The 20,351-nt window shown below is 47.4% G+C and overlaps 1 pseudogene; it reads left to right on the top strand.

The window, feature by feature from the left end:
* LOC115148355 (probable E3 ubiquitin-protein ligase HERC1) overlaps nt 1-20,351 on the top strand; it is a 90,595-nt pseudogene that overhangs the window by 11,755 nt on the left and 58,489 nt on the right.

The following is a 20,351-nucleotide window of genomic DNA, read 5'->3' as shown; positions in this document are numbered from 1 at the left end:
TCTGTCAGTGTCCTGGAACAGTACCCTCTAATGTTCTGTTAGTGTCCTGGAACAGTACCCTCTAATGTTCTGTCAGTGTCCTGGAACAGTACCCTCTAATGTTCTGTCAGTGTCCTGGAACAGTACCCTCTAATGTTCTGTCAGTGTCCTGGAACAGTACCCTCTAATGTTCTGTCAGTGTCCTGGAACAGTACCCTCTAATGTTCTGTCAGTGTCCTGGAACAGTACCCTCTAATGTTCTGTCAGTGTCCTGGAACAGTACCCTCTAATGTTCTGTCAGTGTCCTGGAACAGTACCCTCTAATGTTCTGTCAGTGTCCTGGAACAGTACCCTCTAATGTTCTGTCAGTGTCCTGGAACAGTACCCTCTAATGTTCTGTCAGTGTCCTGGAACAGTACCCTCTAATGTTCTGTTTTTATTCCCTTAGGGTTTCCGTGGAGACTCTCTCAATTCTCAGGCCCTGAAGAAGGATGCAGATGGACTCTGCAGTCTCTCCCACGTTGCTCTCTGCCTGTTTGAAGAGGTTGGTTGGACTAAAGCAATTAGAAATATCTGTGTTTTCTAGGTCTGGATCTGAATGATGACTGACAGCGTAAAGCTATGGCAACACTGTATTCAATACAGTTCAGTGAACTTCATTCATCTCCCAAGGGCTTATTATTTCTGTCAGTTATACTGTAAGATACGGATCGAAAGACAAACATGCGTTAACACTTACTAAATATTTTACATCAAGCAAGACAGACTGTTTATCTGTTTGACAGATTTTTACACTGCAGCACTGTATGTAAATGTCCTTCCTTTCCCCATCAGATCTGTAACCTGGCATCCAACTGCTTGTGTTCGTGCAGCGCGGGCTCAGCCACCCCTGGTGGAGTGGAGAACGATGCTGTCATGGTGTATGTGTGGGGCAGCAACAGCTCTCACCAGCTGGCTGAGGGCACCTTGGAGAAGATCCTACAGCCCAAACTGGCACAGGGCTTCAGCGACGCTCAAATGGTACTCTACAACCCTGTCGAGCGTCTTTCACACTGTAGGGCCAAATATGATCATGCCGAGCTGTACTGGGCTAGCCTGGCTATGAATCCACCATAGTTACTGGAACTTTGCTGGAAAGGACAATATGAAAATATTTGAGCCAGCACAGTACGGTTCAGGTGGGCTCTCTAGTGTGAATCGGGCATCTGTCTGACATAGTGGACCGCAATCTGTTCTGTCAGCTCCGAGTCATGGTATACACTTACCAAAGCGTATATTAAAAACACAGCTTCATCTGTCTCCTTGATCAGCTCACGGAAACAGGACAATAAGTTGATTACTTGCAGCTAAATGCATTTGAATGAATCAGAAATAATGTCATAAATGTCATGTCCAGTTTGAGATGATTAGTTCTGTTGAATGACATGTTTTCTCTTTCCACTTCCTCTTTCCTCTGTTCTAGATTGAAGCGGGACAGTACTGCACGTTCTCTGTGTCCGCGGACGGCTCAGTGAAGGCTTGTGGGAAGGGCAGCTATGGCCGGCTGGGTCTGGGAGACTCCAACAACCAGTCCATGCCCAAGAAGCTGGCCCTGGAACCCCCGAGGAACATGTGTAAGGTAAAAGACTCACCATAACGTTGGCCCTGTGCAGTCGATCACCTGTTGGGTGTCGACGAACTCCGGAAATTCAACATGTAGAATAGTTTGGAAATGTACAGAACATGACTCCGGATGGTCTGTGGTCAGAGGCGATAGGGCACCTGCTGATTTGAACTGTTTGTCGTTCTGTTTTGTGCTTTAGGTTTCCTCGTCCAAGGGCTCTGATGGCCACACCCTGGCTGTCACAGGGGAGGGAGAGGTCTTCAGTTGGGGCGACGGAGACTATGGGAAGTTGGGACATGGAAACAGTGCCACTCAGAAATACCCCAAGATAATACAAGGACCTCTGCTGGGCAAAGTAAGCCTGCAATGGAGACTAACCCGTGCTCATTGTGTTTTAGGATGGATGTTGTCTCGCGGTACGAGACGTCACAGCGTGGTCTCGCGGTACGAGACGTCACAGCGTAGTCTCGCGGTACGAGACGTCACAGCGTAGTCTCGCGGTACGAGACGTCACAGCGTGGTCTCGCGGTACGAGACGTCACAGCGTGGTCTCGCGGTACGAGACGTCACAGCGTGGTCTCGCGGTACGAGACGTCACAGCGTGGTCTCGCGGTACGAGACGTCACAGCGTGGTCTCGCGGTACGAGACGTCGCAGCGTGGTCTCGCGGTACGAGACGTCACAGCGTGGTCTCGCGGTACGAGACGTCACAGCGTGGTCTCGCGGTACGAGACGTCGCAGCGTGGTCTCGCGGTACGAGACGTCGCAGCGTGGTCTCGCGGTACGAGGCGTCGCAGCGTAGTCTCGCGGTACGAGGCGTCGCAGCGTAGTCTCGCGGTACGAGACGTCGCAGCGTAGTCTCGCGGTACGAGACGTCGCAGCGTAGTCTCGCGGTACGAGACGTCGCAGCGTAGTCTCGCGGTACGAGACGTCGCAGCGTAGTCTCGCGGTACGAGACGTCGCAGCGTGGTCTCGCTGTACGAGACGTCACAGCGTGGTCTCGCTGTACGAGACGTCACAGCGTGGTCTCGCGGTACGAGACGTCACAGCGTAGTCTCGCGGTAAGAGACGTCGCAGCGTAGTCTCGCGGTACGAGACGTCGCAGCGTGGTCTCGCGGTACGAGGCGTCACAGCGTGGTCTCGCGGTACGAGGCGTCGCAGCGTGGTCTCGCGGTACGAGGCGTCGCAGCGTGGTCTCGCGGTACGAGGCGTCGCAGCGTGGTCTCGCTGTACGAGACGTCGCAGCGTGGTCTCGCGGTACGAGACGTCACAGCGTGGTCTCGCGGTACGAGGCGTCACAGCGTGGTCTCGCTGTACGAGACGTCGCAGCGTGGTCTCGCTGTACGAGACGTCGCAGCGTGGTCTCGCTGTACGAGACGTCACAGCGTGGTCTCGCGGTACGAGACGTCACAGCGTAGTCTCGCGGTACGAGACGTCGCAGCGTAGTCTCGCGGTACGAGACGTCGCAGCGTGGTTTCGTTTGAGAATCAGCTTGAATCAGTTCTGGAATCGAGGCTAGGATGAAAGCAGACATTTTTATTGAATACCCAAAAATAAAACTACTTCCCACTTTTCATATGATTCGTCAATGTTTTCTACTTTCAGGTTGTGGTGTGTGTCTCTGCTGGCTACAGACATAGTGCTGCTGTAACCAACGATGGAGAGCTGTACACCTGGGGAGAAGGTGACTTCGGCAGACTGGGTAGAGTTCCTGTTCTTTTCATTTCAAACCTTCATTTCAAACATTGTATGGAATTGACACTGAAATAACATCATCAGACAGAGCACCTTTCAGTGACTTCTAGATGTATTTGAAAACTGCTTTAGAAAATAAATGTAGGATTATTATTATCAGACAAGTAAAAGTGATGATGGACGATGACAATCTTTCTCTCTGTCTCTCCAGGCCACAGTGACGGCCACAGTCATGACGATCTTTCTCTGTCTCTCCAGGCCACAGTGACGGCCACAGTCATGACGATCTTTCTCTCTGTCTCTCCAGGCCACAGTGACGGCCACAGTCATGACGATCTTTCTCTGTCTCTCCAAACCACAGTGACGGCCACAGTCATGACGATCTTTCTCTGTCTCTCCAGGCCACAGTGACGGCCACAGTCATGACGATCTTTCTCTGTCTCTCCAGGCCACAGTGACGGCCACAGTAATGACGATCTTTCTCTGTCTCTCCAGGCCACAGTGACGGCCACAGTCATGACGATCTTTCTCTGTCTCTCCAGGCCACAGTGACGGCCACAGTCATGACGATCTTTCTCTGTCTCTCCAGGCCACAGTGACGGTCACAGTCATGACGATCTTTCTCTGTCTCTCTAGGCCACAGTGACGGCCACAGTCATGACGATCTTTCTCTGTCTCTCCAGGCCACAGTGACGGTCACAGTCATGACGATCTTTCTCTGTCTCTCTAGGCCACAGTGACGGTCACAGTCATGACGATCTTTCTCTGTCTCTCCAGGCCACAGTGACGGTCACAGTCATGACGATCTTTCTCTGTCTCTCCAGGCCACAGTGACAGCCATAGTCGTAACGTGCCTACGCTGGTGAAGGATATCAGTGGAGTGGGTCAGGCGGCCTGCGGTAGCTCTCACACCATGGCTGTGGCTCAGGACGGACGCATGGTGTGGTCTTTCGGAGGGGGAGATAACGGTATTATACAGAGATTATGTCTTTCGGAGGGGGAGATAATGGTTTGATACATAGATGATAATGTCATTCTGAGTGGGAGATAACAGTATGACACAGAGATGATGTCTTTTGGAGGGGGAGATAACAGTTTGATACAGAGATTATAATGTCCTGAGGGGGAGATAACAGTTTGATACAGAGATGATAATATCCTTCGGTGAGGGAGATAACAGTATGATAGTGATGATAATGGTTCTCTCAGGGGGAAAGAACGGTTTGATACAGAGATGATAATGGTTCTCTGAGGGGGAGATAACAGTATTACATTTAAATCAAATCAAATGTATTTATAAAGCCCTTCTTACATCAGCTGATATCTCAAAGTGCTGTACAGAAACCCAGCCTAAAACCCCAAACAGCAAGCAATGCAGGTGTAGAAGCACGGTGGCTAGGAAAAACTCCCTAGAAAGGCCAAAACCTAGGAAGAAACCTAGAGAGGAACCAGGCTATGAGGGGTGGCCAGTCCTCTTCTGGCTGTGCCGGGTGGAGATTAGAACAGCACATGGCCACATTTACGTCATTTAGCAGACGCTCTTATCCAGAGCGACTTACAAATTGGTGCATTCACCTTATGATATCCAGTGGAACAACCACTTTACAATAGTACATCTATATTTTTTTATTTTTTTTATTTTTTTTGGGGTGTGGGTTAGAAGGATGATACAGATATATGATGATACAGATATAATAATGGTTCTTTGGCGAGGGAGATAACAGTATGATACAGAGATGATAATGGTTCTCTGAGGGGGAGATAACAGTTTGATTCAAATAAAATTTGATTAGTCACATGCGCCGAATACAACAGGTGAAAACCTTATAGTGAAATGCTTACTTACGAGCCCCTAACCGACAGTGCAGTTTAAAAAAATACGGATAAGAATAAGAGATAAAAGTAACAAGTAATTAAAGAGGATCAGTAAAAAATAACAATATATACAGGGGGGTGCCGATACAGAGTCAATGCAATGTGCGGGGGCACCGGTTAGTTGCGGTAGTATGTACATGTAGGTAGAGTTAATTAAAGTGACTATGCATAGATGTCAGGAGTTCAGGAGTCTCATGGCTTGGGGATAGAAGCTGTTTAGAAGCCTCTTGGACCTAGACAGGGCCTTCCTCTGACACCGCCTGGTATAGAGGTCCTGGATGGCAGGAAGCTTGGCCCCAGTGATGTACTGGGCCGTTCGCACTACCCTCTGTAGTGCCTTGCGGTCAGAGGCCGAGCAGTTGCCATACCATGCAACCAGTCAGGATGCTCTCGATGGTGCAGCTGTAGAACCTTTTAAGGATCTGAGGACCCATGCCAAATATTTTCAGTCTCCTGAGGGGGAATAGGTTTTGTCGTGCCCGCTTCACGACTGTCTTGGTGTGCTTGGTGATGTGGACACCAAGGAACTTGAAGCTCTCAACCTGTTCCACTGCAGCCCCATCAATGAGAATAGGGGCGTGCTCGGTCCTCTTTTTCCTGTAGTCCACAATCATCTCATTTATCTTGATCACGTTGAGGGAGAGGTTGTTGTCCTGGCACCACACGGCCAGGTCTCTGACCTCCTCCCTATAGGCTGTCTCGTTGTTGTCTGTGATCAGACCTACCACTGTTGTGTCATCGGCAAATTTAATTATGGTGTTGGAGTCGTGCCTGGCTGTGCAGTCATGAGTGAACAAGGAGTACAGGAGGGGCCTGAGTCCGCACTCCTGAGGGGCCCCTGTATTGAGGATCAGCGTAGCGGGTGTGTTGTTACCTAACCTTACCACCTGGGGGCGGCCCGTCAGTAAGTCAGAGGTGATAATGTCCTTCGGAGGGGGAGATAAAGGGTTGAGATAGCTGATAATGTCCCTGGGCTGGTCCAATCACTTGTACAGTATATGACATTTCACTTAATCTCTCGTCTAAATACCAGACACTAACAGAACACATTATTAAAATACTCTTATCATGAATTCTCCCTACCTCCATTTCACACCGTCTGTTTTACAGTAGCTATGGTCATGGTTAGTCTCGGCGCCAGTCTGGAATTGTCGTGCCAAACAACAATGGCAACGGATTTGGCAAAAACACAAACTGATCTGAGACCAGGCTACCACGTTGTTCAGGGTGACTGATTTTGCTGTATTTGGTGTGGCAGGTAAACTGGGTCACGGGGACACTAACCGTGTGTACCGGCCCAAGGTGATCGAAGCACTGCATGGGTTCATCATCAGGAAGGTGTGTGCTGGGAGCCAGTCATCTCTGGCTCTGACCTCTGCTGGACAGGTACGATACTGCTCATTCAACGCACCTAGTTCATGTTTTTTAAACATGTTATAACTGCTCATCCTGCTACAGTATGTCAGCTTTAAACCAGCTAAATAAACACTAAAATATTAACATACATTTTACATGAACACATTCGGTCTTATTTTCTCATGCAAAATCACAGCTAAAGGCCTCATAGTCATTTTGTCTACTGTTCCTGAACCCTGATCTCATTGTTCCCTCTCAGGTATTTGCGTGGGGCTGTGGTTCATGTTTGGGCTGTGGCTCCTCTGAAACCACATCTCTGAGACCCAGGTTCATCGAAGAGCTCAGTGTGACCAAGATTATCGACATCTCCTGTGGGGACAGCCACTGTCTGGCTCTGTCCCATGGTGAGAGACTAACAGATGGCCATGTTTGTAAAAGTTCTTCATGGGTCTACAATGATACCGTTCACTGACACCACTAAATCAGATTCAGATTTAGCCTACCATCCAACCTCCTCGTCATACGGATCCAGTAAATACAGACAATAACACATTATAAACTTTATTATTAACTGGATGGTTCGAGCCCTGAATGCTGATTAGCTGACAGCCGTGGTATATCAGACCGTATACCACGGGTATGACAAATTATGTTGGTAACCAGTTTATAATAGCAATAAGGCACCTCAGGGTTTGTGGTATATGGCCAATATACCACGGCTAATGGCTGTATCCAGGCACTCCGCGTTGCGTCGTGCTTAAGAACAGCCCTTAGCCGTGGTATATTGACCATATACCACACCCCGTTGTGCCTTATTGCTTAATTATAACACATTGTAAAGCCTCCTAACATAAAGTGTTTAGCAAAACGCATTACTTTTTCGGCTACTTGTATTAACATAAACTTGACTTGAAGACATTGAAAAATTTGGACACAATCATATTCTTCTATTCCCTTCCTCCTGTCAGAAAATGAGGTGTACGCATGGGGAAACAATGCCATGGGGCAGTGTGGCCAGGGGCACACCTCCACACCCGTCACCAAGCCGAAGAAAGTGATCGGTCTAGAAGGAGTGTCAATCCAGCAGATCACCGCTGGCACTTCCCACAGCCTGGCCTGGACCGCTGTCCCCACTGACAGGTATGAAGGAAGATCTCAGGGTCTTGTTCATTTGGAAAACAAGTATTTATTGGACAAGTTCAAATGGTTACCTCCCTGTTTCACCGTTTTTTTTCTTCCAGTGGTGCCTCCTGAACACTACGCAGAAAGAGTAACCGTTTGAATTGAAAACAGTCAAGCTAGCTATATGTATTCAAAGCCACATCTATCCTTGTTTGATGGATGAAAAAAACAAAAAGAGATTTTCCGTCTGACAGCTATTTGTCCTCTTGTCTCTGTGTTTTTCTGATCTCATCTTGCAGCTCGGGCATTGCATTATTCATTGATGTGTTTATAAAATGAGTTATTCCTGGACAGGCTTGTTTCATTATTTATTTCCTTATTTAATTGTTTATTTTCTCCTGGGCTGGACAGGCAGTTGGTGGCATGGCATAGACCGTTCTGTGTGGACCTGGAGGAGAGCACCTTTACCTACCTACGCAGTTTCCTGGAGAGATACTGTGACGGGATAGGAGGAGAAATGCCCCCTGCACCCTTCCCCTCCAAGAGGTAAAACAACATGCCCCCTTCCCCTCCAAGAGGTAAAACAACATGCCCCCTGCACCCTTCCCCTCCAAGAGGTAAAACAACATGCCCCCTGCACTCATCCCCTCCAAGAGGTAAAACAACATGCCCCCTGCACTCATCCCCTCCAAGAGGTAAAACAACATGCCCCCTTCCCCTCCAAGAGGTAAAACAACATGCACCCTTCCCCTCCAAGAGGTAAAACAACATGCCCCCTGCACCCTTCCCCTCCAAGAGGTAAAACAACATGCACCCTTCCCCTCCAAGAGGTAAAACAACATGCCCCCTGCACCCTTCCCCTCCAAGAGGTAAAACAACATGCCCCCTGCACCCTTCCCCTCCAAGAGGTAAAACAACATGCCCCCTGCACTCATCCCCTCCAAGAGGTAAAACAACATGCCCCCTGCACCCTTCCTCTCCAAGAGGTAAAACAACATGCCCCCTGCACCCTTCCTCTCCAAGAGGTAAAACAACATGCCCCCTGCACTCATCCCCTCCAAGAGGTAAAACAACATGCCCCCTGCACTCATCCCTTCCAAGAGGTAAAACAACATGCCCCCTGCACTCATCCCTTCCAAGAGGTAAAACAACATGCCCCCTGCACTCATCCCTTCCAAGAGGTAAAACAACATGCCCCCTTCCCTTCCAAGAGGTTAAACAACATATCCCTTTCCTCTCCAAGAGGTAAAACAACATATCCCTTTCCCCTCCAAGAGGTAAAACAACATATACCTTTCCCCTCCGAGGTAAAACAACATATCCCTTTCCCCTCCAAGAGGTAAAACAACATATCCCTTTCCCCTCCAAGAGGTAAAACAACATATCCCTTCCCTTCCAAGAGGTAAAACAACATGCCCCCTTCCCTTCCAAGAGGTTAAACAACATATCCCTTTCCTCTCCAAGAGGTAAAACAACATATCCCTTTCCCCTCCAAGAGGTAAAACAACATATACCTTTCCCCTCCGTGGTAAAACAACATATCCCTTTCCCCTCCAAGAGGTAAAACAACATATCCCTTTCCTCTCCAAGAGGTAAAACAACATATCCCTTTCCTCTCCAAGAGGTAAAACAACATATCCCTTTCCCCTCCAAGAGGTAAAACAACATATCCCTTTCCCCTCCAAGAGGTAAAACAACATATCCCTTTCCTCTCCAAGAGGTAAAACAACATATCCCTTCCCTTCCAAGAGGTAAAACAACATATCCCTTCCCTTCCAAGAGGTAAAACAACATATCCCTTTCCTCTCCAAGAGGTAAAACAACATATCCCTTTCCCCTCCAAGAGGTAAAACAACATATCCCTTTCCTCTCCAAGAGGTAAAACAACATATCTCTTTCCCCTCCAAGAGGTAAAACAACATATCCCTTCCCTTCCAAGAGGTAAAACAACATATCCCTTTCCTCTCCAAGAGGTAAAACAACATATCCCTTTCCTCTCCAAGAGGTTAAACATGCCCCCTGTTGGTAAGAGCATGACTCTAGTAAGACCAAGGTCATGGGTTCAATTCCTGCAGTGGTCAACAAACCTATTTGTGTATGTCAAAACAGAATAAGCATTTATACCTTGTTGTTCTGTAATCACTTTAGAGATAACAGGGCCAATGATCTTACCAACACAACATTAGCACAAATGCCTCTCCTGAGAGGAGTGATCATTTTATATGGTTATGAACGCTCCCTCTGTCTCTTCCTCGCTCCCTCCCTCCATTCAAGGGAAAACTTGGCACAAGTCTAGAGGCATGTAGTGAAGCTGGAGGACATATGGCCTCATCTGAAGGACAGTTACAGTTACTGAGACTCTCACTATCTCTTTCTCTCGCTCTCTCTCCTCTCTCTCTCCCCCTCTCTCCTCTCTCTCCCCCTCTCTCCTCTCTCTCCCCCTCTCTCCTCTCTCTCTCCTCCTCTCTCTCCTCTCTCTGCCTCTCTCTCTCCCCCCTCTCTCCCCCTCCCTCTGCCTCTCTCTCCCCCTCCTTCTGCCTCTCTCTCCCCCTCCCTCTGCCTCTCTCTCCCCTCCCTCTGCCTCTCTCTCTCCCCCTCCCACTGCCTCTCTCTCTCTCCGCCTCTCTCTCTCTCCCCCTGTCTCTCTCTCCCCCTCCCTCTGCCTCTCTCTCCCCCTCCCTCTGCCTCTCTCTCCCCCTCCCTCTGCCTCTCTCTCTCCCCCCTCTGCCTCTCTCTTCTCTTTCTATCTTTCTCTCTCTCTGTCTCTCTCTCAGGGAGCACCACCAGTTTGTCTTGCTATGTATGAAGCTGCTGTCCATCCACCTCTCTCTAGCCCATGCTGGGGGCACAGGGGCCACAGTACTAGGGGCCCAAGGGAGGCCCCTCCGAAACCTGCTCTTCAGGCTCATAGACTCCAGTGTACCTGAATCCATACAACAGGTACAACAGACACGATTAATGTCACCATATCAAGCATATCTTAATAAAGACACATTAGCTAGATTTGTGAAAGAAGTCAATAGACTCATTAGAACTACTAATGCAATTGTTTGCAGGCATTCAGGGTCTACTATTTTCTGTTGTGTATATCCCCAGAGGTCCCCAGCCAGTGCTGAACTATCACTAAGGTGTGTGTGTGTGTGTGTGTGTTCCTCAGGCGGTGATAAACACTCTGTCCATCGGAGCGTCTCTGCTGTTGCCCCCCCTCAGGGAGAGAACTGAACTGCTCCACTCACTGCTACCTCAGGGCCCAGAGAGCTGGGAGAGCCTCTCTAAAGGACAGGTAGCTAAACACACCTAGCCTAGCCTACTGCTACCTCAGGGCCCAGAGAGCTGGGAGAGCCTCTCTAAAGGACAGGTAACTAAACACACCTAGCCTAGCCTACTGCTACCTCAGGGCCCAGAGAGCCTCTCTAAAGGACAGGTAACTAAACACACCTAGCCTAGCCTACTGCTACCTCAGGGCCCAGAGAGCCTCTCTAAAGGACAGGTAACTAAACACACCTAGCCTAGCCTACTGCTACCTCAGGGCCCAGAGAGCCTCTCTAAAGGACAGGTAACTTAACACACCTAGCCTAACCCTTCATATCTCCCTCTCCCCCCTAGCGTCTGCAGTTGGACATGGTTCTGAACAGCCTCCAGGAGCAGTCCCATGTGGCCTCTCTGCTGGGATACTCCTCTCCTGGGGAGCTGACTGCTGGGGCTGGCCCCCTGGGGCCACCCCTGGCCCTGACCTCCAGCCCAGACCGGCCCAGCCCCAGCCCAGAGGCCCTCCACGACCATCTCCACCTGGCTGAGATGCTGCTCAAGACCCTGTTGCTCAGCATCGGATTCTACACGGTACGACTGGCAGTGGGGGAGAGGTGTACTGCATTAACACATGTATTTGTGTGGAATAGATTAGAAACGTTGGTTGTGACATCTATTAAATTGTTTGTGGACCATCACAAGTATGCTGTAGTTTTTCCCTTTTGTATGAATGTTTATTTCCTCCATACACATAGAAACATGATAGGTGTTCGTTAAAAACATCATGTCTCCAGCTTCTCATCTATACATGTGTCAGCAAAAGTTTAATAGGGGGTTGTAACGAGCTGGGTAATAATGGACTATCTCTTGCTGCGTGGTGCCTGCCCTGCAGGAGCGGGCGTTTGGTGAGCTGGAGAAGAACAGTGACAAGCAGCAGTCCAGCCGGTCCCAGAGACAGACAGACCCTCCCTCTCACTTCCACAACCTCCTGTCAGCCCTGCACAAACACCTGCTGGCCCATTGTTACAGCCAGACCAACACAGAGGTACTGGTCCATTGTTACAGCCAGACCATTGTTACAGCCAGACCAACACAGAGGTACCGGTCCATTGTTGGTACTGGTCCATTTTTACCTTCTACTGTACATGGTTAGATTTTCTTTAGCTTGACATTCTACAGATATTTAACGTGAGATACGTTGCTGAAGCCATCTTGGAAAAGTGGCATAATGATGTCATGTATTATTGAATTATAAAAGAGTATGCGAGGTGCTGTGAGCTGCTCAGTTCCTTATTCCTCCCGTCTACCCCTCTAGGATGACAGCAGTGTGACGTTGCTCCACAAACACCTATGCCTGCTGCTACCCTACACTGCCGAGACCTTCAGGAGGTCCACCATCTTACTGGAGGAGAGTTCTCTGGACAAGCACGTCATCCACAAGCTACACAGTAAGATAACCATGCTTTATCCTGCAATGTCTTATGCACAAATCGTCACAGATATAGCCTACATAACACTTTATAGATCTGCACATAGAACAGAAGCACGTAATCCACAAGCTACACAGTAAGAGATCGATGCCTTAAAGACCGCGTTTTACGCATTAATCACAGATAAATCACCATTATGCTATGTTGTATACCAGAAATGCTGGAAGAAGATTCCGGAACGCCAACGAATTGCCTTCCATAATGTTTCATGCTGATTCGTTTCAGAGCAAGTTCCTTTATCAGAGCACTATCGCCAACAGTTTCAGAATATTATACACATCCACGTAACACTCTTTCCTTCATTTGTATAAATCGACCCCACCTTGCGGGTGTCCGGGGTCACTCAGTCAGAGTGACCCCGAGCACCCCAGAGCACTGTAACTCCTCCAGTGAGGAAGACTCAGGACTGACTGACTCAGTGTGGTTTAAAGATGTTGCTGCGACCAGCCAGATGTTACTGTAGCGTTCTGTTCCACTCAATACCAAATCAAATTTTATTGGTCACATACACATGATTAGCAGATGGTGTTGCGAGTGTAGTGAAATGCTTGTACATGCAGCTTTTCAGGATTCACCCAACACTAGGCAGCTATTGTACATGGGTAGGGCTGTTGCGGTGACCGTATTACCGCTACATCGGCAGTCGTGAGTAATGAGCGCAGTAAAAATACCGTCGAGTCACGGTAATCTCCTGTTATGCGCTCTGGACATGCGTTTTGTAGTACCCAACTCGCTAATGATCCTCAGGTCGCTACTGGCCTGTTAGTCAGGGCTCTATTGTCCCTCTAACCACTCTGACATCAATGCAAATTAAATCTAAAATCACATCAAACACTGTATCGTGCTTTTAAAACTCACCTCACTGTGATTTGATCAATTTAAAGATGGAAGTTCAACAACAGGTTGAAACTGAGTGTTAAACATGGTCCTTGTGGATGTTGTTTTAAAGCCTAACCTATTGAAATGGACAGCATTTTCTAAGGAGGTGATTAAATTCAAAACACCCATATGAATATAAGAGTTTATCCATATGCATAGGCCTATATATGAGCCCAAGCCTGAAAAAAAAAAAAAAACCTGAATTAAAATAATGATTGTGCCATTATACAGTACATAGCCCACTGAATAGTACACATGGCAGAAAAACATAAAAAAAAAGACTGATTGAAGATATCTTTGGTACATAAATGGTCTAGCCTAAATTAAATTCAGAGTTCGCCTAAAGTTATAGTAAATTAGTATTTGATTTTGAATACCCTAGTAGTAATAGGGCATTTTTTTGTAATTTTCATAATGAATAGGCTGACCCGTTACCTTTAGCTACAGAATATCTCACCACCGTGTGTTTCCATCTGCTCTCTCTCCTTCATTCCTTTCTCCAGTGTGCAGAGAGAGGGGCTGTCAACAGTTGAATGAAATATCTTTCTTTATGACAACATGTTACAATCGATGTTCCTGAGCAGATTTCACTTAGTTTCCCAAATGAAGCACTGGGTAGCTTCAGGAACAGGGGTTGGAGAGCACATGGCATAAAGAGTTTGGGTGGAATATCACTTGTCGCACGGCGAATTATGAGTGAAACGACTCGGAGGGAAAGTGGCATCCAGTCGTTTTTCCAGTGCATACGGATGACATGTATTTTTTCCCTTGTCCCTGTTCCTGCCCATTTGATAATGGGCCCTTTTTTAAGTCAAAACTAATTTTACATCCTAGTAAAGACAAGATTAAATTGAGAATAGTCTGATGGGTGAAAATATGATCACTTGATTAGAGACCAGCGTTTCCAGCCAGAGGCAAGGAACAGAGAGCAAGCTTTTTTTTGCTACTTTCTCAAATCATCAATAGCCTGTAGTCACATCATGCAGCCCATACAGCGCCTTGCAAAAGTATTCATCCCCCTTGGCGTTTCCTATTTTCTTGCATTACAACCTGTAATTTCAATGGATTTTTATTTGGATTTCTTGTAATGGACATACACAAAATAGTCCGAATTGGTGAAGTGAAATGAAAAAATAAGGCATATGTATTCACCCCCTTTGTTATGAAGCCCCTAAATAAGATCTGGTGCAACCAATTACCTTCAGAAGTCACATAATTAGTTAGATTGCACACAGGTGGACTTTATTTAAGTGTCCCATGATCTGTCACATGATCTCAGTATATATACACCTGTTCTGAGTCTGCAACACCACTAAGCAAGGGGCACCACCATGCAAGCAGCACCATGAAGACCAAGGAGCTCTCCAAACAGGTCAGGGACGAAGTTGTGGGGAAGTACAGATCAGGGTTGGGTTATAAAAAAATATCAGAAACTTTGAACATCCCACAGAGCACCATTAAATCCATTATAAAAAAATTGAAAGAATATGGCACCACAACAAACCTGCCAAGAGAGGGCTGCCCACCAAAACTCACAGACCAGGCAAGGAGGGCATTAATCAGAGAGGCAACAAAGAGACCAAAGATAACCCTGAAGGAGCTGCAAAGCTCCACAGCGGAGATTAGAGTATCTGTCCATAGGACCACTTTAAGCCGTACGCTCCGCAGAGCTGGGCTTTACGGAAGAGTGGCCAGAAAAAGCCATTTCTTAAAGAAAACATAAACAAACAAGTTTGGTGTTTGCCAAAAGGCATGTGGGAGACTCCCCAAACACATGGAAGAAGGTACTCTGGTCAGATGTAGCTTTTTGGCCATCAAGGAAAACACGATGTCTGGCGCAAACCCAATACCTTTCATCACCCCAATAACACCATCCCCACAGTGAAGCAATGTTGGTGGCAGCATCATGCTGTGGGGATGTTTTTCATCAGCTGAGACTGGGAAACTGGTCAGAATTGAAGGAATGATGGATGGCGCTAAATACAGGGAAATTCTTGAGGGAAACCTTTTTCAGTCTTCCAGAGATTTGAGACTGGGACGGAGGTTCACCTTCCAGCAGGACAATGACCCTAAGCATACTGCTAAAGCAACACTCGAGTGGTTTAAGGGGAAGCATTTTAAATGTTTTGGAATGGCCTAGTCAAAGCCCAGACCTCAATCCAATTGAGAATCTGTGGTATGACTTAAAGATTGCTGTACACCAGCGGAACCCATCCTAATTGAAATGGCTGGAGCAGTTTTGCCTTGAAGAATGGGCAAAAATCCCAGTGGCTAGGTGTGCCAAGCTTATAGAGACATACCCCAAGAGACGTGCAGCTGTAATTGCTGCAAAAGGTGGTTCTACAAAGTGTTGACTTTGGGGGGGTGAATAGTTATGCACGCTCAACGTTTCTGTTTTTTTTTTGTCTGATTTGTTGTTTTACAATAAATGACGTAAATGTAAAAAAAATATTTTGCATCTTCAAAGTGGTAGGCATGTTGTGTAAATCAAGTGATACAAACCCCTCAACTCCATTTTAGTTCCAGGTTGTAAGGCAACAAAATAGGAAAAATGCCAAGGGGGAGTAAATACTTTTGCAAGCCATTGTATATGTTTTGATTTCTAAGACATTCTAAGGTTTATATCATTCACAACTAAAGTTGCCAAATAACTCTAAATCTAGCAAATAGGACCTGTTTCAAATGATAATTTTTTTTGCTCAACATAGCAACTTCATATGCGCATTCTCGCTCAGGAATGGGGAAAAATATTCTTTCATTTCATTCTTCTTACTATAAAATAATTTAATATAAAATAATTTGATATAAAATAATGGCACAGGACTAATAAGCGTATCTCATCTGGTGTTGCGGTAATACGGTCACTGCAACAGCCCTAAATACAACTTTTTCCTCATTTGTGTTACTTAACTGGAGACGTAGCGGCCTTGACGTACCACATAAGCTGACAAAGCTCTTCTGAATCTCCCTCCCTCCTCCCCCCACCCTCCCCCTAGCGGTGCTCCTGAGCTCTGTAGCGGGCAGCCTGCTGTGCCAGGTCATGTATTCCCTGTTGCTGCTACCCCTGTGGGTGGTACGCCCGCTGCTCACCCACCTGCTCTGTCTGCTGGAGCACCTCAATGAGTTCAACTGCCTGCTGCCAGACACCGCCCTGTTGGAGGAGAGGGAGCTGGAGGCAGCATGTTCAGGACCACTAGGTAGGTGACGACTGGAGGCAGCGTGTTCAGGACTGCTGGGTAGGTGTTGACTGGAGGCAGCGTGTTCAGGACAGCTGGGTAGGTGTTGACTGGAGGCAGCGTGTTCAGGACTGCTGGGTAGGTGTTGACTGGAGGCAGCATGTTCAGGACAGCTGGGTAGGTGTTGACTGGAGGCAGCGTGTTCAGGACTGCTGGGTAGGTGTTGACTGGAGGCAGCATGTTCAGGACAGCTGGGTAGGTGTTGACTGGAGGCACCGTGTTCAGGACTGCTGGGTAGGTGTCGACTGCAGCGTGTTCAGGACTGCTGGGTAGGTGTCGACTGGAGGCAGCGTGTTCAGGACTGCTGGGTAGGTGTCGACTGGAGGCAGCGTGTTCAGGACTGCTGGGTAGGACATTTAGGGGGGTAACTTCGTCCCCAGACTGGCTAATTGCCCAGAGCGTTCCTGGGAACAAGATTACTAGGGGGAGACATCCTGTTTCATTACTACTGGTTTCCAGCCCCTGACAGTATGGACCACCAGACCAGTCATGGATAGCCAATGGCATTGTTCTGTTGGGACACTGAGAGACAGGAAGAAAGATGGAGATCATTTAATGAACAGGAAGTGAAGTAACGTTTTGTGTATAAACAGAACGTCTGATTTTAAGATGATTGCTGCTAAGAAGTAGAAAATGTAGCAGTGTCCAGGAGCTCCTTAGTGTCATGATGTTATGGATTAATTGTGTGCTTCCAGGTGACGCTGAAAGGGTAGGTCCTAGCCACGTAGGGGCGGAGGACGACGGATGGGTGTGGCTTCTGGACCTGGAGAGATCTGTGGCTCTGGCGATTGGACGCTGCCTGGGAGGGATGCTGCAGGGACCGCCTCCCTCTGTCCAAGAGAGGACATCAGAATACTGGCTGTGTAACCCTCTCCTCAGGAACGGACTGGAGATGGACTTTGAACAACTGGGTGTGTAATGACACACAAACATTGACCTGTTCGTTCTAGTAATTATATTTCTATGTGACATGACACACACACAAACATTGACCTGTTCGTTCTAGTAATTATATTTCTATGTGACATGACACACACACAAACATTGACCTGTTCGTTCTAGTAATTATATTTCTATGTGACATGACACACACCAACTATGATGAACAGCATCCGTTCAATCTTTAAAAAGATTTCACTCTCAAGTCTAATTCCAGGTCAAGTACAATAGATCATCAGAAAATAAACTAGTTGTGGGGTGTTTAGGTTGTATATTTAAATGTATTTTATTTAACTTGGCAAGTCAGTTAAGAACAAGTTCTTATTTACAATGACGGCCTACCGAGGAACAGTGGGTTAACTGCCTTGTTCAGGGGCAGAACGACAGAATTTTGTCTTGTCAGCTCGGGGATTCGATCCAGCAACCTTTCGGATTACTGGCCCAACGCTCTAACCACTAGGCTACCTGCCACCCCAAATTCTTCTTTGAACTCCTCACCATGGTAGTAATACCTTCAGAAGTATTGTCTCCTCAGCCAGTAACTTGCAGGTAACAGGGTAAAAAAAAAAGTCATATTGAGACAAATACGTGCCCACACAGTGTTGAATTCTTCTACAGTTTAGTGCAGAATTTCACCCCGAAGGCCTTCGTCAGGCTTTTCATTGTAATAATAAGTGCCTGTGTTATTGTGTGTCTGTGCCTGCAGACTCTAGCACAGCGTGGCTCACCGAGGCAGTGCTGCTTGGCTGTCCTGATGCCAAGCTGGCAGACCTGAGTTTGAGCGAGGAGAACAGCATGTTGATGGAGCTGGCTCTAGGATCGTCTAGAGAGCCTGCCGGAGGCCTGTGGAGGAAGATGAAGGAGTACGCCATCAGCAGGGGTAGGACTAAGAGGAGACATACACAGATGCGCACACACACACACACACACACACACACACACAGATGCATGCACGTACACATGTACACACACATATACGTACACCCACCACACTCACATGTACGTACACACACACAGCAACACTGTGACATCCTGTGTGGGTGATAATGACTTCAGTGACTGTGAGGGGCTATTCATAAAGTGTGTTGTTTCCAGAGGAAGGACGTTTTATCAGATTATAAAATCATAAAAGCAGAATCTCTTGTCTACAGTATTTTCTTCTTGGGTTCGTCATTCATTAGAGTTATTATGAATGAATATGATGCTGACATCACCATCAACCCAATACCTTTTTGAAACCTCTGATTTAGAGAGGTCCTAGGTCATTTGTGGCGTTTGTGTTTTGATAAATAAAATAAAAAACATTCTGTGTTATCTTTGGCAGACTGGGATAACAGCGGTCCCTCGGGTGACTCCCTGTTAGAGACAGCGTGTCGCTGCAGCCTGGCTGCTCTCCTCAAACACACAGGGCTACAGGATGAGGCCTACTGGCAGGACAAGTGAGTGGAGCTGCTTAAATAAGCTGTGATACGATTTTCAAATACAGACATAAAAGTTTTTCTTAAGGGGATACTGTTCGATTTTGGCAATGAGGCAATTTATCTACTTCCCTCGTGGATACCATGTTTATGTCTCTGCGTTGCTAACTCACGCTAGCCCAATTGCTGGCTAGCGTTAGCACGATGACTGGAAGATTATGGGGATCTGCCAGAATGGTAGTAGATCCCCATAGCCTTCCAGTCATTGCGCTAATGCTAGTTAGCGCAATGGACACAGAGACATACAAATCACATCCATTAGTTCATCTGACTCTGGGGTAGTAGACAAAGGGCCTCGTTGCCAAAACCGATATCCCTTTAATTCTCAGGTATTGAAACCCTACATTTGACCCATTTCTGACTTGATTTCAATCTGTGGCTGCATGTTTTATGAAATGTATCCAATATGAGTCTCTAGAGCAGATGAAATGGCTCCAGTCCTGCAATGTGTAGTGTGTGTGCCAGGAGAATGATGTATCATAACGTAATACCTCTTCTCCTTGTCAGGTACGAGCCGTGTGAGATGCTGATAGAGATCTATGAGATGGTGTACAAGATCAGGAGTGCTCTGCTGGCACACAAAGACTCTCCAGTGACGACAGCCAACACACAGGCCCTGGCTAACAGCAAACAGGTAGGACTATAGTCAACACACAGTCCCTGGCTAACAGCAAACAGGTATTACCCATGAACAGATAGTTACTGGACAGATGTGTAGGACTGTTAGCCGGGATTCTTCCTATGGCATTGAGGAGTACATCACATCAGTCATTGGCTTCATCAATAAGTGCATCGATCACGTCGTCCCCACAGTGACCGTACGTACCCCAACCAGAAGCTATGGATTACAGGCAACATCCGCACTGAGCTAAAGGCTAGAGCTGCCGCTTTCAAGGAGCGGGACTCTAACCCGGAAGCTTATAAGAAATCCCGCCTAAGAACCATCAAACAGGCAAAGTGTCAATACAGGACTAAGATCGAATCGTACTACACCGGCTCCGACGCTCGTCGGATGTGGCAGGGCTTGCAAACCATTACAGACTACAAAGGGAAGCACAGCCGAGAGCTGCCCAGTGACATGAGCCTACCAGATGAGCTAAATCACTTCTATGCTCGCTTCGAGGCAAATAACACTGAAACATGCATGAGAGCATCAGCTGTTCCCGGAAGACTGTGTGATCACGCTCTCCGAAGCCGATGTGACTAAGACCTTCAAACAGGTCAACATTCACAAGGCCGCAGGGGCAGACGGATTATCAGGACGTGTACTGCGAGCATGCGCTGACCAACTGGCAAGTGTCTTCACTGACATTTTCAACCTCTCCCTGTCCGAGTCTGTAATACCAACATGTTTTAAACAGACCACCATAGTCCCTGTGCCCAAGAACACCAAGGTAACCTGCCTAAATGACTACAGACCCGTAGCACTTACGTCTGTAGCCATGAAGTGC

The sequence above is a fragment of the Salmo trutta genome, chromosome 15, assembly GCF_901001165.1.
Source record: "Salmo trutta chromosome 15, fSalTru1.1, whole genome shotgun sequence".
In the NCBI taxonomy this organism is placed as follows: Eukaryota; Metazoa; Chordata; class Actinopteri; order Salmoniformes; family Salmonidae; genus Salmo; species Salmo trutta.
Note: the sequence above shows the minus strand (reverse complement) of the source record. Positions and strands in the feature narration are given on the sequence as shown.